Genomic DNA, 24,396 nt, shown 5'->3' on the forward strand with positions numbered 1-24,396 from the left:
CTAGCTACTCTCTGATGAAGTTGGTGGTGTTGTGGAGGAGGATCACCTTCTTCTTGACAAAGACCATGATCGCTCAGCACTGTAGACAACATATTTATAATTTTGTATGAGAGTCTCAAGGAGATCTTTCTGTTGTTGGTTGACTCTCTGGCTAATCAGTTCAGGGAGAGCTTGAATTCTGCCAATTAGAGTTTCCAGTTTAGTCTCCAGTGTCACAATTCTCTTCTCAAAATCTTCACTTCTTTCATTTAATTCAGAAATCATGTCATACATGATGTTTTGAGTCTGAAAGTAGAAGGATATAAAAAAGGTTTAGAGAGATCTTATTGATATTGAAACATGCAGTGCAATTCAACAAGGTTTCTTATCTTAAATGCTTTTGCATTTCACAAAAAGAAGATATGAGTATTCTAACAAGCTCTAGTCTTTTGAAGTAGTTTTACATGCAGATGTATGACAGACTTTCTACAGGTGCTAAATTTGTTGAGCAGAAATGTAACATTGATATGGTGAGTTGCATTTAAAATGTCAAGCTCTTATTGAATTTGATGAAATGCCTGACTCTTTTAGAAGTTTAGTTGCTTAGAAATGCACCATCATAAGATTTGTGAACAGAATTAGTTGTGTAAGCCACAAGGAAAACAAAGCTTTCAGAGGACCGTTATGCACCCTTCACTTTTCTCCATTTCCTCTGATTTTTAAACACCTTCATACTTTTAAAAAGAAAACAGTTATCTTGTTTTCTCCTTATACTGTGCTTGAACGTGTGGTAATAAGAGTAGTTGAGTGGATTTGTTTTGAAATGTAGAGCAAGGAGTAAAACCAAGTGTACGCTCCTCTACTTCTACCTTCCCCTACCTATCTGTCCTCTACAAAATGGTGTTTGGTATCAGAAAGTCTATTGGGTAAACTTTAAAATGTCATAATGTTTAGTACAAATGAAATCTGAAGTATGTTAATTCATAAAGTCTGTAACTTTCTATTTGAATTCCATTTGTTTCTTTTATAATTAATGCAGGGAAATTACTAAAACTAATGACTGGATTTCTCCCTCTTGTAGATTGAGACTTCAGATTAGACATAATCAAAATTTAAAATAAATGGCCATAATTCAGTAGATAAACTGACTGAAGTGTATAATCCATTATAAAGGAATGAAAAATTAATTGAATGACTACCTGGAGTTTAAAGCACAGAAATATCAGATAAGTGTCTATAATTCACTTTCTCTGTCCAGCATCAAGATGATAGCATAATTGTTGAAAGAAAACAAATCTACATTTAATAATATCTGGAAAGTCCTTAACAGTTGCCAGAAGCACAGTGAAATGTATTTTCAGTAACTGAAGTTGTCGGGTGTTTCTCTACTACAAAAGAGGAACAAACACTGAAAGTTTGCTTTGATGTTGCACTTTAAATTGATCTGCGTTTTGGGGTGCCTGAAGACATTTGTATGAGAAACCCTTGGGAAAAGTGTATAAATACTTCTAATGAAGATTCAAATTAAGTTCATATAAAATAATTGTTATATATTGCAGTCTAATGTGAAGCATGGAATGCTTTCCGCTCAGCACTGTAAGTCTCATTATTGTTTTATGATTTTTTAAAATGCAACATTTAACAACATGTTAAGTAGCATGTGTTAGGTTACATGATAAAATTATAATCTGCACACCCACAAATGAGCAGAGACAGACAATGGTGGGTGGGGGATCTGAAAAATACCCTTTAATGGCTACTCTCAGGCCCATAAAAGGAGCCAGCAGTCCATAACCGGCCCATCTCCACAAGCACAGCGGCAGAATAGACAGAATAGAATCGAATCAAATAGAATAGTTCAGTTGGAAAGGACCTGCAGCAATCATCTTGTCCTGTTTCCTGACCACTTCAGGGCTGACCAAAAGTTAAAGCATACTATTAAGGGCATTGTCCAAATGCATCTTAAATGCTGACAGGCATGGGGCACCAACTACTTCTCTAAGTAGCCTGTCCCAGTGTTTGACCACCCTCTCAGTAATGAAAAGCTTCCTAATGTCCACTCTGAACCTCTCCTGATGCAGCTTTCAACTATTCCCATCCATCCTACCATTGGATACCAGGGAGAAGAGATCAGCAACTCCCACTCCATTTGCTCTCCTCAGGAAGCTGTAGAGGTCACCCCTCACCCCCCTTCTCTCCAAACTAGACACCCCCAGTGTCCTTAGCTGCTCCTCATAGGACATACCTTTTACCAACTTTATTGCCCTCCTGTGGATGCATACAAGTCTTACAAACCGGTTTAAACACAGAAGACCAAAGAAAAAGAAGTCTCTGTGAATAAAACAGATTGAAATCAGAAAGGTTCAAAATATACCCCAAAATGTGATGTTGGTGCCAAAAAAATAACATATTTTATTGCATAGTGAAAGAGGGAAAGAGGGAGAGAGAGAAAAGAGAAAGAAAGAAAGAAAGAAAGAAAGAAAGAAAGAAAGAAAGAGAGAGAGAGAGAAAGAAAGAAAGAAAGAAAGAAAGAAAGAAAGAAAGAAAGAAAGAAAGAAAGAAAGAAAGAAAGAAAGAAAAGGAGAAGGAAGGAAGGAAGGAAGGAAGGAAGGAAGGAAGGAAGGAAGGAAGGAAGGAAGGAAGGAAGGAAGGAAGGAAGGAAGGAAGGAAGGAAGGAAGGAAGGAAGGAAGGAAGTTTTTTGTGGTGTTGTGAGGGTCCCCAGGACGAGGTGAGAGATGAGAATCTGACTCCAAGTTCTCAGAAGGCTGATTTATTATTTTATGATATTATACTATATAAAAATGCTATACTAAAACTATACTAAAGAAAGAGAAAGGAGACATTAGAAGGCTAGACAAGAATGAATAATAAAAACCCGTGACTGACCAGAGAGTCTGACACAGCTGGACTGGAATTGGTCCTTAAGTAAAAACAATTCACAGACTGGGATAAACAATTCTACAAATCACATTCCAAAGCAGCAGCTTCCCAGCTTCCCAGGAGAAAAAATCCTGGCGAAGGGATTTTTCATAAAATATCATGGTGACAGGTGTGCATGGGTGGGGGGGACAGGGTGAGAGTGACAGGTGTTGGGTAGAAACATATCACGCTTCCAAGGTTCCCAATGACGTCTCGTTGCTCCCCTCCATCTGGTCTTCTTGGTGGTGAGGGTTCCCTGCCGCCCGCCACTGAAAAGTATAGAGTCCCATGTATTAGTATATGTTTGGGCCAGATGGGAAAGCCCATGTGCCTCCCCTGGGGAAGGCAAGTTTGACACTGTCCCTCACAACACTGTGGATCTGTTGCATCATGTTGCAGTGCTCTGGCACAAGGTCTGGGGACCCCTTTGAGGGGAGCCTTTGATGGGCCATGACACCTGTTTTGGGGAGAAAAAACAAAACTCCACAACTTTGTGAAAGTTGTGAAGCCGGTATGTTTATTACAGCACTGGATGCATGTGGGAATCATTCCCCTAAAATGACATGAGTACTTCTGGGAACTTCAGGTCCCTTTTTATCCCTCTCTCAAATGCATATGCATACAATTTCACAATAGGTTCATACATATTCATTCTACTGATTTCATGTGACACTTGCTACTAATTCTTCAGAAGGAACTCTTGGGTCAGGTTGCCTTGCTCTGTCTGCTTCCCTCCTCTGTCACCGACATGTTTTAGGAAAAATCCTTTCCTTAGGATTTTTCCCTCCTGAGAAGCTGAGAGGCCTCAGGAACAAACTGTAAACAATTCTTATCTGCTGCTGTGGAATGTACCAGGGGGAATCTGTGATTGGTCTCATCTGGTTGTTTGGAACTAACAGCCAATCACAGTTCACCTGTCCAGACTGTCTTGGTCCGAGACAAGCCTTTGTTATTCCTTCCTTTCCTATTCTTAGCTTAGCCTTCTGATGAAATCCTTTCTCTTCTGTTCTTTTAGTATAGTTTTAATATATTTTCTATCATAAAATAATAAACCTAGCTTGCTGATACATGGAGTCAACTTTCTCGTCTCTTCCCTCATCCTGGGACCCTTGTGGACAATACTACAAATGGTGACCCCGAGTGAAAAAAGGAGCACCACCACAGAAGGTGAACACCGAGGACAGAACTGACAGATGGTGCCTCGAGTGAAGGAATCACCACAATTGGACCCTGAGTGAGGAAGAATTCTTCATTTGGCTGGCCGCAGAGAGAACCTTTTGAAAAGTCTCCGAGACAAGATGTCCAGAAGTCTTTGCAGCACAGAGCAGTCTGCCGAAGCCCAGAGGACACTGTCACAAGGTACTGTTTACACTTCCCTTCCTGAAAATGCTTCCCTTCTTACAAGGCAGATTCGGATCTGGACAAGGGTGCCTACGGAGGCAGAGGTTCCATTCTCTCCCTCAGAGGAGAAACTTATTGGCCTCTGGCAAAAATGGGGTCATGAGGACAGAATTCCTATGCTGAAGATACATTTCTATGAGTTTTTCAGGTGGGCAAAGCACCATGGCTTTTTCACTGATGTGCTGTATGCCCTTGATTCATACATATGGGAATGCATGGAATTCATTATCCGAGACCTTTTTTACCGGGGACTTGGATTTCCTCGGGTTTATCCGTCATTCAGAACTCTCTTCCCAGTTTTGAAACGGAAAGCGTCTACATATCAGTGGATTGCGGATTGCCGAGGTATGTCTCCCTTCTCGCTGGCGCTGGCAAGAGGGGAACCAGTGCAAATCCACAGCCTGCAGGTTCCCAGCCCCCCCGAATCGCGGCGGGGGGGCGAAGTTTTGCCCGCGACAGAAGAAAAGTTTTTTTCTGCGCCTTTGGAGCATGCTCCGACGGAACCGCCTCCCCCGCCTCGCTGCTCTCAGGGGGGAGGTGAGTTGGCTCCACCGCCCGAGCCGGAGCCGCGGGCCCCACCCCAACCCGCCCCGCAGGAGGTGCCAGTCCCCGCGGCCCCTCCCGCGGCACCGCCTCAGCCCGGACCGGACCCGTCGCCTCCAGCGGAGTTTGTCGGCGTTCCCGTGGCAGAAGCACCGCCTTCCGGGGCTTCGCCCGAGTTGCTAGGCGACGCACTCGACAGCAATCGCCAAGAGCTCGCGACTGCGCTGCCGCTCCCGAAGCAAAGTGAGACAACAGTGCAGGCGGCACCAGTGGGCGCGGGCCCCGCGCCCCTGCCGCCCCCCGCGGCTGTCCCGCCGCCTCCCGTGTCGGCTCCGCCGGATTTGCTGTCTGCGCCCGCGCTGCAGCTTCCGGTACCCGGAGAAGACGCGGCTGCTGTCCCCAGCCCGGCGGGGGTCGATGCCGCGCCGCCCGCGCCGGTCGAATCCGCGTTCGACCCTCCAGCAGAGCCCGTGAGGGCTCCGAACGTGGCGGCTCCGCCTTCGCCTGCCATGCCAGTGGAGGAGGCTGAGGTTGAGAACCACCAAGCGGAACCATCATTGGAGCCGCCCGTGGCCCCGCCGCTCCCCGCGGCGGCCACCGCGGCGCCTGCGATCAGCCTGGATTCCCCCCCGAGCTTTTCGGGCTGTCCCGAGGCTGCCCCTGTGGGGGGAGCTGGGACAGGTGAAGGGGATGCCGGTCTGCCCCTCCGTGGGGGGGTTGTGGCTCGACAGCTGATTGCGGGCTCAGCCCGTCTGCCTGCTTTCAAACTCAGCGTTTTTCGCGGGCCGGTTCGGGTTTGGTTCGGAGGTTCCCGTTGGGGGTTGGAATGCCTGACTCCCCCCGCGCACCCCAGCACCGTGGGGGAGGTGGCTCCTGAGCCTTCTGCTTCTGGTCCCCAGCCCGCAGGGAGTGGGGGTGGTACCGAGGGGCAGAAAGGAGGAACACCTTTTGCATTTGCGTTGCAGAGGCAGGAGAAACAGTGGAAAGTGAGCGTCGCTCAATTGCTCTGGGGACAAAGCACCCCCACATCTGGGGTGATGATCCCTGGGAAAGCTTCTCTTCCCCAGCTGCTGGTCTGCACCGGTTCAGAGGGGATGAAGCGTTCGGTCACTCGTGCTGCCCAGGCATTGGTAGCAGAGTGCCGGGTTTTGAGACCACGGAGCACGCTCCGCGGGCCGGGTCTGGGCCGTTTGGCTCGGTTCCCTGGGCCAGGGCCTCCGCCCGGCCAGCGGCTGTTTGGTTTGGGGGCTTTGCTTCCCCCGTCAGGACCTGGGCCACCGTTCTGTAGGCCAGGTCTGGGATCCCTGATCCTTCCACGAGGACCTGGACCACCGTTCTGTAGGCCAGGTCTGGGGTCCCTGTTCCTTCCACGAGGGCCAGGGCCCCTGCAGAGCCTCAGTGGCTCCTCTCTGCTGCTGCTCTTTCGTCAAAAAAAAAAAGAAAAAAAAAAAATTTAAATAAAAAGAGTTGAAAGAGCTAGCAGCTCAAAAAGCGTTGAAAAGCCAAGCAAGCCTGTTTCAGGACCAAAAGGGACTTTCAGCGATGTCAGAGAGGAACATCTTCAGTTTGGACTTTTTCCTGAAACTCAGCTGTTTGGACTTGAAGCAATGAACTTCCTTTTCATTGTTTTTGCATTTTCTTATATCTTAAGATTGTTTTGGTGTGTGATGTAATTTGGTGTTTTGCAGGTGAAGAATTTCCCTGACGGTTCCACATCAGCATTGATTGATGTTTTGTTTGGCAACACATAGCCTCTCAGGTGCTTGTTCTTTCCTCTGCATGGGCCAGCAGATGAAATTGCAAACACTTTTTCCTTTTAATTTATTTAAAATAAAAAGGGTGAGATGTCACCGACATGTTTTAGGAAAAATCCTTTCCTTAGGATTTTTCCCTCCTGAGAAGCTGAGAGGCCTCAGGAACAAACTGTAAACAATTCTTATCTGCTGCTGTGGAATGTACCAGGGGGAATCTGTGATTGGTCTCATCTGGTTGTTTGGAACTAACAGCCAATCACAGTTCACCTGTCCAGACTGTCTCGGTCAGAGACAAGCCTTTGTTATTCCTTCCTTTCCTATTCTTAGCTTAGCCTTCTGATGAAATCCTTTCTCTTCTGTTCTTTTAGTATAGTTTTAATATATTTTCTATCATAAAATAATAAACCTAGCTTGCTGATACATGGAGTCAACTTTCTCGTCTCTTCCCTCATCCTGGGACCCTTGTGGACAATACTACACTCCTCCCCCCTTATCTCTTGTCCTTCGGCTGAAGCAGTCCCTCCAAGCACAGGCCCTTCAAGAGAACAGGCAGTCAGACTAAACAGCAAGCTACAGACCTCACTCAAAGATGTACATTTCACCTAAATCAAAATGGATTTCTACCCTGGAAAATTTCTACTCTGTCTCACACCCCCTTCTGCTGTCCTTCTTGTGGATGCAGCTTTTCCCAGGCTGAAGTGGCCCCTGCAGCTGGGCTCCTCTGCACCCTTTGGTGTGAGGTTCTGTGCGAGCCTGGCAGCTGATAGTCCCTGGGCTGTGGTCTCCACCCCAAAGATGCTAAGCTTGATCCAAGGCTTAGTCAGCGTGTGGTGGTTTTCTCTGCAGCTTTTGTATGGTTTTGCTATGTTATGCAAAAGTCCTTCATGAAGATGTTTTAACCATAAATCTTAACATTTCAGTCTCTGACTCCAAGTAACTTCATATCCTTCTTAAATTGTGGGGCTCAGAACTGCACACAGTTCTCAAGGTGAAGCTGCACCAATGCTGAATACAGTGAGATAATCACCTCTTTTGACTGGCTGGTTGTGCTGTATTTAGTGCACCTCAGGATACAGTTTGCCCTCTTGGCTGCCAGGGCTCACTGCTGACATACTGAGCCTGCTGTCAACCACCAACCCCTAGATCCAATGGTATAAATTTTATGAACTGTATGAAATTTAACAAGTGCAAGTGCCAGATTCTACATCTGGGACAGGACAACCCTGGTTGTGTGTATAGAGTAGGGAACAATAGGCTGGAGAGCAGTGCTGCAGAAAGGAACCTTGGGGCCCTGGTCTATGGGAGGTCGAATATGAGTCAGCAGTGCCCTGGAAGCCAGGAGGGACATCCATGTCCTGGTGTGCATCAGGCACAGCATTGCCATCTGGGCAAGGGAGGGGATTGTCCTGCTCTGCTCTGCACTGGTGCAGCCTCACCTTGAGTCCTGGAGGCAGTTTTGGGCACCAAAATGTAAGAAAGATAAAGTTATTAGAGAGCATCCGAAGGAGGGCAACAAGGGTGGTGAAGGGCCTTGAGGGGAAGCCGTATGAGGAGTGGCTGAGGTCACTTGATCTGTTAAGCCTGGAGAAGAGGAGACTGAGGAGAGACTTCATTGCTGTCTACAACTTCCTCATGAGGGGAAGTGGTGGGGCAGGTACAGATCTCTTCACTCTCATGACCAGTGACAGGACTCGAGGAAACAGCACAAAGCTGAGTCAGGGCAGGTTTACTTTAGATATCAGGAAAAGGTTCTTCCCCTAGAGGGTAGTTGGGAACTTGAACAGGCTCTCCAGGGAAGTGGTCACAGTACCAAGCCTGACAGAGTTCAAGAAGTGTTTGGACAATACTCTCAGACACATGGTGTGACTCTTGGGGATGGTGCTGTGCAGGAACGGTGTAGGAGTGTGCCCCCTGTTGACGGAGTGACTAAATTATTCTTTGTCTGCTTAGAAAGGCAAAAAGACTGGAAGTTTCTCTCTTTCAATTTGGTACAAAGACACCTCCTAGGACCTTTGGGACTTCACCTCAGACCTGGGGCTGTCTGATTGGACAGAGGCCAAGAGGTCCCACATAGGTAATTCACTAGAAAAAGAAGAGAACAAAGGAAATAATTGCTTTTGTGGGGTGTTTTAGCAGGACCAAGAGCCTCTTGCCCCTGGCTCGCTTTTTCTCTGTAAGAGTTTTGTTATTTTGCCTTTTATTAAACCTTTTTCTGTTTCCAACACTACCTCAGAAGCCATCCTGCTAATTTTATGCCATTCAGGGTAGCTGGGCTATCTCGGGTGTGATAGATTGTCTGAGAGCTCATAAAACCTGGCTCGAGGAGAAACCCATCAGGCCGGGAGTCGGACTCAGTGATACTGGAGGGTCCCTTTGAAGTTAACATATTCTATCATTCTATGGTTCTATGATTCTATGAGTCTATGATTCTTTGATCCCTTTCTTCAGGGCTGCTCTCAAGACACTCCTCTCCCAATTTATAATTTATAATTTTAATTGTGCCCAGTGTTACTCCATCCCAGGTGCAGAATCTAGCATTTGGTCTTGTTAAATGTCATGCCATTCGTGACTGCTCAATCCTCCAATCTATCTAGATCCATCTGCAAGGCTTCTCATCCCTCCAAAGATTCAACAGCACCTCCCAGTTTGTTATTATCAGCAAACTTGCTAATGGTGCATTCAGCTCCTGCATTCAGATCATTGATAGAACCGGCCCTAGAATTGAGCCCTGAGGAATACCACTAGTGGACAGTCCAGGAAAACTACATCCATTGCCTTCCCTTCATCCACTAGGTGGGGGACCTTATCACTGGTTAAATGGGATGTTCCCTTTGTGAACCTGTGTTGACTGTGCCTGATGATTGCATTGTCCTTTAAATGCCTTTCAGAGGTACCCAGTGGGATCTTCATAATTTTTCTAGGTACTGTGGGTAGACTAACAGGTCTGTAGTTTCCCGTGTCTTCCCTCACACCCTTCTGGAAAATTGGAATAACACTGGCCATCTTCCAGTCAGCAGGGACCTCCCCAGACTCCCAAGATCTTGGGTAGATGATCGAGACGGGTCCTGCCATAACTTCTGCTAGCTCCTTCAGTACTCTAGGATGTATCCCAGCAGAGCCTGTGGATTTATGAACATTCAGCTGATACAATTGTTCCCTTACAATTTCAGCATCCACAAAAGGAAAGTTACAGATATTAGTATCTTGGGTTTGTCTGTTTCTTCCAAAGTCTCTCCCGATTACTGGAGGGATCAAGGAAAACACTACCTGTGCCCCTGAAACTTTTAGAACTCTTTCCAGGGCCCTGAAATCTCTTTTGATTGACCTTTGACTTTTTGTTGCAACATGAAAGAGCCAAACTAATAGTCCAAAAGCTATGCTAAGTCCTTCAGTTGTCTGATGACATCCCTGATTCAGGCCCCAGGGAGGCAGCAAACTTCCTTGAGAAGAGCATTCGTTCTGCAAATCAGTGCTTCTGTTCTACTCTGGAGGGAGTCACTCATGATCATAACTTGCCATTGTTTTTTCTCAGCAGTGCTCTTAATGCAGGTCTTGTGAGTTGGTTGACCTGACCTTGATGAGAGTGCTTGCATAGGTTACTCCTCTTCCATCTCATTATGCACTTTGTCTACCATACCCAGGTTCTCATACCTATTTTGCAAAGGTAGCTGAAAGGATAAGGAGGGGTTCCTCTTAGAGCTCCATGCAGTAATTTGCTTCCACCCCCCCTATCCCTCCTAACGCTTCCTTCCTCCTGGTACTGAACAGATTCTGGACCTTCATAGTCACCATGCTGAATTGACTTCTGTGTACCAGAGATAGCAGAGCACAGTTTGACTAATCTCCTTGAAATCCTGTCTGCCCACCTCCTCCTGAAGCTGGGCCACCAGGCAGAGCAGTTAACCTACCTGGTCACACCTCCCACAGGCATTTATTATCACCCTTTATCTCCAGGAATATCCTAGTATGCACCCCATAATCTGAAGCTTGTGTGGTCACATGCTTTGACAGGAGCTCTGTCTGTGTGACTGCATTGGTTGAACTTATACTGGGTGCTAGAAGCTCAGGAGAAACAGAGGACAACTTTGTGCCTGGTGGTCACCATGCTGCTGTATGCCTGCCTGCTGGGTCCTGCAAAGGCATGTAGGAACCCAGATTAAGGATTCAGAGTAAGGAACTCCTGTTCAGGCCTCTTAGAGTTGTGTGAGGAAACCTGTGGTATTGTCCACAAGGGTCCCAGGATGAGGGAAGAGACGAGAAAGTTGACTCCATGTATCAGAAGGCTTGATTTATTATTTTATGATAGATAATATATTAAAACTATACTAAAACAATATAGGAAAGGATTTCATCAGAAGGCTAAGCTAAGAATAGAAAAGGAATGAAAAACAAAGGCTTGTCTCTGACCGAGACAGTCTGGACAGGTGAACTGTGATTGGCCCTTAAGTGGAAACAATCAGATGAGACCAATCACAGATTCCCCCTGGTACATTCCACAGCAGCAGATAAGAATTGTTTACAGTTTGTTCCTGAGGCCTCTCAGCTTCTCAGGAGGGAAAAATCCTAAGGAAAGGATTTTTCATAAAACATGTCGGTGACATCTCACCCTTTTTATTTTAAATAAATTAAAAGGAAAAAGTGTTTGCAATTTCATCTGCTGGCCCATGCAGAGGAAAGAACAAGCACCTGAGAGGCTATGTGTTGCCAATCAAAACATCAATCAAATGCTGGTATGGAACCATCAGGGAGATTCTTCACCTGCAAAACACCAAATTCCATCACATCACCAAAACAATCTTAAGATATAAGAAAATGCAAAAACAACGCAAAGAACGTTCATTGCTTCAAGTCCAAACAGCTGAGTTTCAGGAAAAAGTCCAAACTGAAGATGTTCCTCTTTGACATTGCTGAAAGTCCCTTTTGGTCCTGAAACAGGCTTGCAAAATTTTGGATTTTCAATGCTTTTTGAGCTGCTAGCTCTTTCAACTCTTTTTTTTTTTTTTTTCTTTTTTTTTTTTGTCCGAAAGAGCAGCAGCAGAGGAGCCACTGAGGCCCTGCAGGGGCCCTCGCCCTCTTGGAAGGAACAGGGATCCCAGACCTGGCCTACAGAACGGTGGCCCAGGTCCTGACGGAGGGATCAGGGATCCCAGACCTGGCTCACAGAACGGTGGCCCAGGTCCTGACGGGGGAAGCAAAGCCCCCAAACCAAACAGTTGCTGGCCGGGCGGAGGCCCTGGCCCAGGGAACCGAACCAAATGGCCCAGACCCAGCCCGCGGAGCAAGCTCTGTGTTCTCTCAACCCGGCACCCTGCTGCCAATACCTGGGCAGCACAAGTGACCGAATGCTTCATCCCCTCTGAACCGGTGCAGACCAGCAGCTGGGGAAGAGAAGCTTTCCCAGGGATCATCACCCCAGATGTGGGGGTACTTTGTCCCCAGAGCAAGTGAGCGATGCTCACTTTCCACTGTTTCTCCTGCCTCTGCAACGCAAATGCAAAAGGTGTTCCTCCTTTCTGCCCCTCGGTACCACCCCCACCAGGCTGGGGGCTAGAGGCAGAATCCTCAGGAGCCATCTCCCCCATGCCGCTGGGGCGCGCGGGGGGAGTCAGGCATTCCAACCCCCAACGGGAACCTCCGAACCAAACCCAAATCGGCCCGCGAAAAACGCTGAGTTTGAAAGCAGGCAGACGGGCTGAGCCCGCAATCAGCTGTCGAGCCACAACCCCCCCACGGAGGGGCAGGCCGGCATCCCCTTCCCCTGTCTCAGCTCCCCCCACAGGGGCAGCCTCGGGACAGCCCGAAAAGCTCGGGGTGGAATCCAGACTGATCACAGGCGCCGCGGCAGCTGCCGCGGGGAGCGGCGGGGCCACGGGCGGCTCCGACGATGATTCCGCTTGGTGGTTCTCAACCTCAGCCTCCTCCACCGGCGTGGCAGGCGAAGGCGGGGCCGCCGCAGGGGTCGGTGGGGGCTGCAAAGCCGGGGGAAGCGCATCCCCCGCCGGGCTGGGGACAGCAGCCGCGTCTTCTCCGGGTACCGGAAGCTGCAGCGCAGGCGCAGACAGCAAAACCGGCGGAGCCGACACGGGAGGCGGCGGGACAGCCGCGGGGGGCGGCAGGGGCGCGGGGCCGGCGCCCACCGGTGCCGCCTGCACTGTTGTCTCACTTTGCTCCGGGAGCGGCAGCGCAGGCGCGAGCTCTTGGTGATTGCTGTCGAGTGCGTCGCCTAGCAACTCGGGCGAAGCCGCGGGAGGCGGTGCTTCTGCCACGGGAACGCCGACAAGCTCTGCTGGTCCGGTCCGGCTGCGAGCGGTGCCGCGGGAGGGGCCACGGGGACTGGTGCCTCCCGCGGGGCGGGCTGGGGTGGGGCCCTCGGCTCCGGCTCGGGCGGCGGAGCCAACTCACCTCCCCCCTGAGAGCAACGAAGGGGGGGGAGCGGTTCCGTCGGAGACTGCTCCAAAGGCGCAGAAAAAATCTTTTCTTCTGCTGCGGGCAAAGCTTCGCCCCCCCCGCCGCGATTCAAGGGGGCTGGGAACCTGCAGGCCGTGGTTTTGCACAAATTCCACTCTTGCCAGTTCCAGCGAAAAACCTCTCAATTTCGCAATCTTCTTGAATGAATATTCTTTCAGTTTCAAAATTGGGAAGAGAGTTCTGAATGCCGGATAACTGTGAGGAGTTCCAAATCCCTCATGGTACAAAGCATCCTCGAAAACCAATGCCATGCAATCCCATACGTAGGAATCAAGGGAATACAACAGATCAGGGAAAAAGCCATAGTATTTTGTCCATCTGAAAAACTCATAGAAATGTCTCTTCAGCATAGGAACTCTATATTCATGACCCCATTTTTGCCAGCCATCAATAATTATTTCATCTCCGAAAGAGAATGGAACCTCTGCCTCCGTAGGCACCCTCTTCCACATCCTAGCCCACCTTGCACGAACGGCAGCATCTTTAGGAAGGGAAGTGTAAACAGTACCTTGTGACAGTGTCCTCTGGGCTTCAGCAGGCTGCTCTGTGCTGCGAAGACTTCCGGACATCTTGTCTCGGAGACTTTTCGAAAAGGTTCTCTTTGCGGCCAGCCTCGGCTGTGAACTCTGTCCAATTTCAGGATCTTCGGTTCTTCAGCTCCTGGCTAGAAGCCACTTCTATGGTCACTTGTATAGGTGACCATCAATGCCACACACTCGGGGTTTACCCAAATGTAGCAATGCTCCTCTGGGCTTACCAAATGAAGAATTCTTCTTTACTCAGGGTCCAATTGTGGTGATTTCTTCACTCGAGGCACCATCTGTCAGTTCTGTCCTCGGTGTTCACCTTTTGTGGTGGTGCTCCTTTTTTCACTCAGGGTCACCATTTGTGGTATTGTCCACAAGGGTCCCAGGATGAGGGAAGAGACGAGAAAGTTAACTCCATGTATCAGAAAGCTTGATTTATCATTTTATGATAGATAATATATTAAAACTATACTAAAAGAAAATAGGAAAGGATTTCATCAGAAGGCTAAGCTAAGAATAGAAAAGGAATGAAAAACAAAGGTTTGTCTCGGACCAAGACAGTCTGGCCAGGTGAACTGTGATTGGCCCTTAATTGGAAACAACCAGATGAGACCAATCACAGATTCCCCCTCTTGCATTCCACAGCAGCAGATAAGAATTGTTTACAGTTTGTTACTGAGGCCTCTCAGCTTCTCAGGAGGGAAAAATCCTAAGGAAAGGATTTTTCATAAAACATGTCGGTGACAGAAACCCTCAGCCCTAATGCCCTGATGTGAAACCCATGAGGATGAGTTAATGTTGGAACATGTTTTTGACTGGGGGGAGGGGGTTTGCTGCCTTGGGGTATGGGACACATGTTAGGAAGCAGGGGAAAAGTATTTTGGGATTGCACAGGACAGGATATTTAGGGAAGGCCAAGAAAGGGAGTAATCTAGGTGATTTAGGAAGGAATGAGTGTAGAAAAATGAAGGGACAAAGAGATTAAAAATACAGAGTGGCTACCATGGAAGAGAAACCACTTCTATGGTTTATTATACTATATGTACCTGATATCTTCCTTATCACCTTATCACGCATGTGTGCACGTATGTGTGTGTGTGTGCAATTTAATAGTCTCTTTTAGTTGATCTCAAATAGCGTTAAAAAAGAATAACAAATCTTTATATCAGCCAAGTGGGCAGTTATTCATCATAAAAACTTGGAACAAATATAGACCTTAGTTATTTGTCTAAAGTCACTGCTTTATAAGAGAATAGAAATTGAAAACCACAAGCCCTAAGTTCCATCTGTGTGAAGGCCTGTGAACTATAGTCCCTCACAGCATAGTCTGACATAGCCTCTTTATTTTACAGGACTACACAAACATTTCCTAGTCAAAGTTCAATCTAAGCTTTTGCCATGGTTACTACAGTCTCTTTCAACTTCTCTCAGGATCACCTCTTCAGTTATGAAATATTTTCCAAATGTTAAAAAAAAAAAAATAAAAGGTACATTCAGAGCCATAAACAAGATGTTTCACTTAATAAATGCTAACACAAAGCAAAAATGTGTTTGCATTTTCTAGAATTAAAAATATTGTTAACAATATTTGCATGCATAGTTCATTACATTTTCACTTGTGAAGTCTTCATTTGGAAAGGGTGAATGTTGATTCAAAGCAACAATAATTGCCTACTAACTTTTGCCAGGTCCACCAAAATGTTGGCTTGATCATTCCGTTTCCTTTGTTCCATTTTTACACTTCTTAATCTAAAAAGTGGAATTTTAAGTTAGATTTTTGTATCACTTAGGACTTTTTAAAAGCATGCATAAAGCTTACAAGAGCAGATAACAGCATGGACAATGCCTCAAGTGCTTTGTATAAAGTCAGAATTGGTCATGTGTCTGGTACAATGAGAAACATTCATCTTCAACACAGCAAAAGAAAAAAGGCAAGGAAATGTCATGTCCTTGAGACTATTGTTTGCCATGGGTTAAGTTGCATTCAAAAGGGGATATAGTTTATACAGACTATATGAAAATCAACATGTTCCTCAAAGCCTCGGTGTTGTTATAAGTAGATATAGGAAGAAACATAAAACAAATTATTTTTGTCAATAATGTTGTTACTAATCAAGAATCTTCCCATGCCTACATGACTAGATACAGGTATTAGCCCTGCTCTGTCAGAAATTGACTGAATTAGCAGGTGTTTTAACCTGATGGAAATACGGTGATAAGTGAGTTTCTCATTACATTTAAAGAGATCTTCCATCTGACCAACAGCCAAATAACCAGCATACTTGCCAATACATTTCATTTTCTTACCACTCTGAACATTTTTGAATTTAAATATGCTTACATTTAAAACTTACATGAGACATATGTTTCCAATGCACTATTTAAGTTGGTCTGCTCTATAAAACATGAAAGAAGAATCAAGGGTACATTTTCTCTTTAATGCTTAGCTAACTGCATTATTATTAATTAGTAATGCACATACTCCAAAAGATATGTAATTGACCTTTCCTAGGTGTTCCCTGAATCTTACTACATGAGTGAATTTAGATGTGATTTTCAAAAATAAGCAAATTATCTCTGAAGTATAAGTGGGTTCTCATTTATATATATATATATACATATATATATGGCACAGACTGGAAAACGTCTCTCTAGGTAGTAGTAAGTCTTTAGCTGCAAGAGTGAAATTAAAATTAAAATGGCACATGTTTGTACTTAAATTTATTACAAAGAAATAGTAAACAATTTTTTATTTTTATGTACTTTACTTATCACAGCAAAGGATTATGATTCTGGATTGTGTTTCCATGGTAGCAATTAGACCACTGAAGTTCACAAATAAAGACTGTCTTTTTTTGCATGCAAACTGTAGTAAATTTTGCAAATTTAGGTACTAACAGTTCATACAACTTACTTCCGAGCTCTGTTTTCATTTTGTTGAAATAAAAGAGACAAAACAGAAGAAGACACTGTAAAATACACTAAAACAACCAAATGAGCACAATAGGTGCACCTTCCCAATAACTATTCCCTGCAGATTTTTTCTTTTTGCAATATATGAAATGTCTTGTCACTGATTTCACCTTCCCTTTATTAAGTGTGCATGAGAAAGAAATAAATGCTGACACCAGCTGAAGAGAGAAATCACAGGCAATATTTTTAGACTTTTGAGGGATGTGATTGTGAGTTTGAGACTTATCATTATTTACTCAGATTTCTTGAATAAAATTTGCCTTGAAACTTCGCACCTTTTATTCCTGTCTCCAGCCCAATGATTGGGAAGGTGAGGGAGGGGAAACAATAAAAAACGTAGGAATCCAGAAAGACAGAAGAGAGCCATTTGCTACCATGAGGTGCCATGTTTCCTTGAGAAAAGTTCAAAGATGCAAGGAGAAAGAAAACAAATTGCACACAGTAGTCTTCTGCAGCAGGAAGCACACACAGAGAAAATAAATAGCAAGGTTTAAATGTTATGGAGTAACCTTTGCACTCAGGGATTCAAGTCCAGTAAAAGACATACAGGACATGCCACCTTCTATCCCATAACCCCTGCCATTCCTCCCAAATCCTTTAAGCTAAGCAGGATGACAGAACTAATAAAATCATCCTTTTATCTACCAAAAAATGCCTCAGCTTTTATAGACTCTATTGCCTCAAGATTTTCTAAAAGAGCACAGTAACATTTAACCCTGAAAGTTTGCCAAATATTATATAGTAATTAAGGTTTGTAGAATAGTTCATATCTTCTATCAGAAATGCAGGTGGGTCAGCTGGATGTTACCCCCAGATCTCCTCACATACTGGGTCACACACAGACCCATGCTTAGAAATTATCAAAACATCAGTTTAAAATTAATCTTTATCAATCTACATCTCCCCAGCATGTCATGGAAAACCCATTTCACAGGTGGTACAAAAAGGCAGTATAGGCATCTCAAACAGACAAATAACAGCATAGGTCCTGGATATTCCTTATGATGGGTCTGTGACTGCTGGGGACAAAAGTATTTTTATTTCTCCCATGTAGTCCAAGGAAGAGAAACTGAATGACTGTACAGTTTTAGCGAACTGTGGCTTAGAAAACTCCTAAAAACACTCTCAACAATTTGGCATTACCCTGTGCTGCACATGACCAGAGTATTTTCTTTTCTAAATAGATACTATAGTAAAACTTTGTCTTACTCTGAAAGAAAGAAAAGTGTAAACTCAAGAGCACAATTCTAGGAAGGGAGAGATTGCATGTGTGAGGGAAGGAGAATGTGTGCAGAAGAGGAAGAATGCACAAAGAGGAGGAAGAGTGTGTGCAAGAGAAAGAAAAGAGAGCAAGGGTGGTGAGGGGAAAAAAGAAGGGGGGAGAGAGACAAAAAGATACTGAGAGACCAAGAGACAATGAAAGAGTGTAAAAGGGGAGAGTGCTCACAGTTTTGTCAGAAAGAAACATAGAGGAGTGGGTGAGGAGGAAGAGAGAGAGAAAAAAAGAGAGTGAAACAGAGAGAATGAAAGGCAAAAGCAAGCAAGAGAAAGACAGAAAACCAGGAAAGGGGAAAGAGAACAACAGGGGTATGAGAGATTGAGAGCAATAAAGAGGGAGGGAGGAGGAAGAGGGAGAATGAAAAAGGAGTGAAAAGACAGAACAATACAGAGTATGACAGAATAAGAGAGAGAGAGAGAGAAATATCTATTGTGACAGAAAGAAACTTAGAGAGGGAAAGAGGTGGGGGAGATGGAGAGACAACCATGTAGCAAGAGAGACTATGAAAGGTAGTGAGAGAGTATGGAAAGGAACAAGGGGGGGTTTGAGAGAGGAATAGGAAGAGATGCAGAAGAGGGATGAGAGAAAATGAGTCAGAATAAGAACAAGAGAGAATAAGGAAAAGAGAACAAGATGAGAGGAGAGAAAGACAGTGCTCAGACAGGAAAAACAAGGTAAAATTGTACTTACTGATGAATAGCTTGCAAGAATTTTCGTTGATGTTTTCTTACTTTTGCATGGTCTACCTTTTTAACCAGCTTTGTACTTTTATAAATTAACCATGTTTCCCTGAGTACATTGGTGGCTGCATTTTTCACCTGTTTCATAAAAGAAAAACATCAGGCTGACAAAAAATAGCATAATGGGGGTTTTTAATCTTTTCTAATATAAAGTCTTTCTAAAGCACTTAAGACTGTTTAACTGTGGGAAGTGGGTACATGAAGAAGCTGCAGCAGTGAGGCCAGAAAGCAATTGCTGAGCAATTTCCATGTTGTTTCTAAAAGTGATATTGGGACAGACTTTCTTTCCATCTGGAAATTACTTCTCCATTTTGAAAAGAGTTTGGACCATTTGCTGTTTATGACAATATAAATTATAGTGAAGGATTATTAATTTCTTATTTTTATGGCAATTAACTAGATGCATTTTATAGGATCATAAAATTTCTCTTATGTGTTCTATCATTATTACCTTTGTTTCTCTTAGCAATTTAACAGTCTTATCACTTTCCAGAGCTGTTAGAACAGGGTTTGTTGCTTGCTTTATTTTTTATATTTTTCCTTATTCTGGTTTGTTTCTTACCATTCTTAGAGGAGATGAAAAAACAACTTGTCAATAAATGTAGCCAGTGTTCTATTTCATAAGTGCTTTGTGTTTTTTTTTTTTTTTTAACTGGGTTTTCTATAAAATGTTAAACACAAGAATACCTACAGTTTCCTTCTAGGCCCTTCAATATTCCCAAGAATATTTTAAAGCAATAGACAAAGAATTTCAGTCAAATAATAATTAATGACAAAGTTACTAAGCTACTTGCAAAGGCCAGTTCTGGTTACTGATCTGTATTTTCTCTCCCTCTTTTTATCATGCCAGTCAATGCAGTGTCAGAACTAACCAAATGTATAGATAAAGACATTTTAGGAATGCTATGTAGCAGCACTTCCCAGCAGGAGCTCCCAAACTTGAAACCATAAAAGCACTGGAGGACTTTGATCCTGACTTTAATGGAAGCAGAATCAGATTTGAGACACTTCCTCAAGACCTCTAGTCCTTGCATTTCAAGAAGATCTGGTTGTCTTCAGGCTGTGAGGAAACATCTCTAGTATCTGTGTAATGGATTTGTGATCTGAGGTACATCTGAGATTTGGTTGCTTGTTTTGCTTGTTTTTCATTTCCCTTGAATTTTATGAGTCTGAAACTCCCAAAACACCACTATTAAACTGATATTTAGATTTATATGAAGGATAACTGAGTAGTATAAACCTTAAAATTATATACATACTTTTCATATGGTGCATGGAAGAGTATCAGTTTAATATAATAATCTTTAATTTCACATCTTTTAACTGTCGGTTATATCAATTATCTTTCAGCTTCAAGGACTCTCTATAGAAGAATATTCAAATCTTCAAAATCTTCTGAGAACCTGCTGTTGCCCTCCACTTCAAAGAGAAGCTCGGGACATTCATTTCCTCCACATAGCACCTTGCAAAATCACACCCATAAAAATGTTGGATAAAAGAATGGAGCATGAAACCATTTAAAACAAATACAGAAATAAATTTAATGTACATTTTCTTTTCAGTTATGAATGTAAAGTGTGACTTACTCATTTAGTTAGCTGGGTGTCCATCATGACATTATGTATGTGTTTTTCAGCTTTGGTAAGTTCTAACTTCCTTGCAACCACAGCTACCACCAGTGCAGTGCACTCAGCACCCTGAAAACAACAACAAAAAAACCCCCTCAAGATGTTACTACTGCATTTTGCAGAGTTTTTAATGGAAGTATCTCCTTTACTGTAGAAATATGGTAGGCATCAGGTGATTGATCCCTGATAAACATGCTACAGCTATTTCAGTTCAGAATAATAGAAGTCAGAAACTGCAGACTGGTAAACTGCCAAGGCATCAAAATAATTGGTGAGCAGCATTATTTAAAAGTCCTTCTTTTTTACCTTTGGGGGTTGAAAATTCAAACACATTCCATTTCTAGTGCATAAACAAAGGGAGTGATCAGAACAATTTTAAAGTTAAAACAAGTAATCAAAGGGTGATCAAAAGAGAGTTCAAGGCCCTGGGACAGTTGGTGAGGGAATCAGGAGCACAGGTTATTTTTTCCTCTATTCTTCCCACATGCAGGCAGTAACACTGAAAGAAACAGATGTACCCAGTCTATTAATACATGGCTCCATGGCTGGTGTCACCACCAACATTTTGGTTTATTTGACAGCAGGATGCCCTACATGGCACCAGGCCTGCTGACATGAGATGGGATTCATGTCTCTCAAAGGGGGAAGAGGGTCTTGGGTCTGGAGCTAGAGCGGTTTATTGATAGGGCTTTAAACTAGGTATGATGGGGGAGGGGGGATATCATCAAGATTCCTTGTGGTAAGGTGGGCGATGACATGCCATCCTGATATAGAGCCCCTCAAGATTTGAGCTCCTCAAGATTTGAACCAAATGTTACAATTTTCTTTAGTTAATCAGTAGCTATAGCTAGGCAGTTATGATTAAGCAATTGCATCGTGAATTTTGTAGGCTTGACTAATCCTTTGTTTTAAGGAAAAGGGAACAGAATCCCAAGATGAATGGGTTATCAGGGCGAGAACCAGCAGGAGTGAAATCATCAGGACTGAGCAGTAACTGGGGGAAAGGTAATTGCAGCAGTTGCAGATCACAACCACCAACCCATTGACCACCTACTCAAAACAGACCCCCAACTCAACTGAAGAGAAGAACTGTGCCTGCATACTAATTAGCATGAGAAGCCAGATGTATAACTAGCAAATAGGGGTTTAAGTACTAATTAATGCAAAAGCTATGCAATCTGTAATCAATGAATGCTGATGCCTGTTTGTTAAAATGTATAAATAGTGTAAAGTTTTGATAATCGGGGAGCCAGCCTTTCAGGGGTTACCCCCTGGCTCCCTATTTTGTGCAAACTAGAATAAAAAAAATATAAATACCTCACCTCAGTGTTCAAATTGGTTCTGTGCACTGGGTAACAAGCCTGCACTTGGGACAACAATTCCACTCATCCCAGTTAAATGCCAGAGCCTACAAGAGATGCCCAGAGCCTGAAGAGGAGTTGCAGGCCAGGAGGAGAGCACCTGAAAGACAGCACTGAGAAATTCTAGCCACTCCAGACAGAAAGTCAGCTTCATTGCTTAAATGACTTTATTGCTAACACACACAGCATTGGGAATAAACAGGAGGAACTAGAGACGTGCACACACCTGCAGGAGTATGATCTTGCTGGCATCACAGAAACATGGTGGGATGACTCCTCTGACTGGAGCGTTGGAATGGAAAGATACAGGCTCTTCAGGAAGCACAGGCAGAGACAAGGAGGCCATGTTGCCCTCTATGTCAATGAACAGTGGGAGTGCATGGAGCACCTAGGGATGGATGAGGAGCTTATGGGTCTGGACTAAAGGGAGGACAGGGACAGGTGACATCATAGTGGGGGGTCTGCTACAGGCCTCCTGACCAGGAAGATCAAGCCAATGAGGCCTCTATAGACAGATAGGAGTGGTCTCACATTTACAACCCTGGTCCTCATGGGGGACTTCAATCACCCTGACATCTGTTGGTGAGACAACAAAGCAGGGCGTAAGCAATCCAGGAGGTTCCTGGAATGTGTTAATGACAACTTCTTTCTCAAAGTAAAAGAGAAGCCAATGAGGAGAGATGCTGTGCTGGACTTTATTCTCACCAACAAGGAGGGGCTGGTAGGAAATGTGAAGCTCAAGGGCAGTCTGGGCTGCAGTGACTACAAAATGGTGGAGTTCAAGATCCTCAGGAGAGTGAGGACAATGTACAATAAGCTCACTGCCCTGGGCTTCAAGAGGGCAGACTTTGGCCTCTTCAGGGGTCTGCTTGGTGGAGTGCCATGGGATAGAGCCCTGGAGGAAAGAGAGGCCTAAAAGAGCTGGATGATATTCAAGGGTTGTTTCCTCCAGGTTCAGGGGCAATGCATCCTGACAAAGAAGAAATCAAGGAAGAACGCCAAGAGGCCTGCATGGATGAAAAAGGAGCTCCTAGACAAACTTAAACACAAACAGGATGGAAGCAGGGAAAGGGAGGCTAGGAGGAATACAGAGAGATGGCCAGGGATTTGGTTAGGAAAGCTAAAGCATTGGCAGAAGTAAATCTGGGCATCAGATTTACAGAAGGACATCAAGGGTGACAAAAAAACTTTTTTAGGTACATCAGTGGTAAGAAAGACTAGGGAAAATTATGAGAGACCTGGTTACCCAGGACATGGAGAAGGGTGAGGTAGTCAGGAACTTTTTTTTTTTTGCTTCAGCCTTTACCAGCAAGTGTTCCAGCCACACCACCTAAGTTGCAGAAAGTGAAAGCAGGGATTGAGAGAATGAAGAAATGCCCATTGTAGAAGACCAGGTTTGAGACCATGTAAGGAACCTGAAGGTGCTAAAGTCCATGGGACCTGATGAGATAAATCCATGAGTCCTGAGGCAAGTGGTAGAGGAAGTGGCTAAGCCACTGTCCATCATATTTGAGAAGTTGTGGCAGTCTGGTGATGTTCCCATGGACTGGAAAGGGGAAATAAGAAAGACCTGAACAACTACAGGCTATTCAGTCTCACCTCAGTGCCTGGAAATATCATGAAGTAGATCCTCCTGGAAAATATGTTGTGGTTTGACACTGACCCAATGCCAGGCACCCACGAGAGTTGCTTGCTCACCCTCCCCAGCCACAGCTGGGCAGTGGAGAGGGAAAAAAAATTAACAAAGGGTTCATGAGTTAAGGACCAGGAAAAAATATTTCAAGGGCAAAACAGGCTCAACCTAAAGTTGCAAAGTGAAATTTATTACTAACAGAATCAGAGAAGGATAATGAGAAGTAAAATAAGATGTTAAAACACCTTTTTACCCCCCAGCCCCTCCCTCCTTCCCACCAACAGCACAGGGAGACAGCATGGGGTTTTTTGGGTTAGTTCATCACCAAGATTTTCTTCTCCTGCTCAGGGAGAGGAGTCCTTCCCCTGTGAGACTGTGGGGTCCCTTCCACAAGAGACAGTTCTCCATGAACTTCTCCAGCGTGGGTCCACTCTCACAAGCAGCAGTCCTACCGCACCTGCTGCAACCTGAGTCCCTCCCATGGACAGACTGTCCTCTCAAAACTACTGCGATGTGGGTCCCTCTTTCCACGGGGTGCAGTCCTCCATGGACAGGCTGCTCCAGCCTAAAAACAAGGACCCTCTCTCTCTACCAGGTCTTCCACTGGATCTCAGCCTCCTCCAGGCATTTACCAGCTCCAGCGTGAGCACCTCCCCCATGGGCTGTGAGTGGATCTCTGTATCCCCCAAGGACCCACGGGCTGCAGGGAAACAACCTGCTTCACCATGGTCATCACCACAGCCTGCAGAGGAATCTCGGCTCTGGCACCTGGAGCACCTCCTTCCCCTCCTTCTTCACTGACCTTGGTGTCCCCTTGTTGTTTTCCCTCACATGTTCTTACCTCCTCCTCTTCTCTGACTAGAAGAAAAACTGTGTGACTTTGTTTTGATTTTCTTCTTAAATATGTCAACACAGAGGCATTACCAACTGTGGTATTCACATTCTCTGAACAGAGAGAGACATAATTCTCTCTCCCAGGATTTTCCTGGGGAAGGCAGTGAGAAAGCTCAGAGAGAGAAGAGAAAACAATTCTTATCTTCACTTGATGCTCCTGTTGTTTGGCACATGTAGAATGTGCTATAGAGATTGTTTACCGAAAGTGATTTATTAATTGGACTCTGGTGATGGTTGTTTGGACTGATTGACCAGTTGGGTCAAAGCTGTGTCGTGACTGTCTGGAAAGGGTCACA

At 44.8% G+C, this 24,396-nt stretch overlaps 1 pseudogene; it reads right to left on the reverse strand.

The window, feature by feature from the left end:
- Positions 1-21,919, reverse strand: LOC132341418 (small conductance calcium-activated potassium channel protein 2-like; annotated as a pseudogene).
- Between the last annotated feature and the right edge of the window lie 2,477 nt (positions 21,920-24,396).

Source organism: Haemorhous mexicanus, chromosome W (genome assembly GCF_027477595.1).
Source record: "Haemorhous mexicanus isolate bHaeMex1 chromosome W, bHaeMex1.pri, whole genome shotgun sequence".
Taxonomy (NCBI): Eukaryota; Metazoa; Chordata; class Aves; order Passeriformes; family Fringillidae; genus Haemorhous; species Haemorhous mexicanus.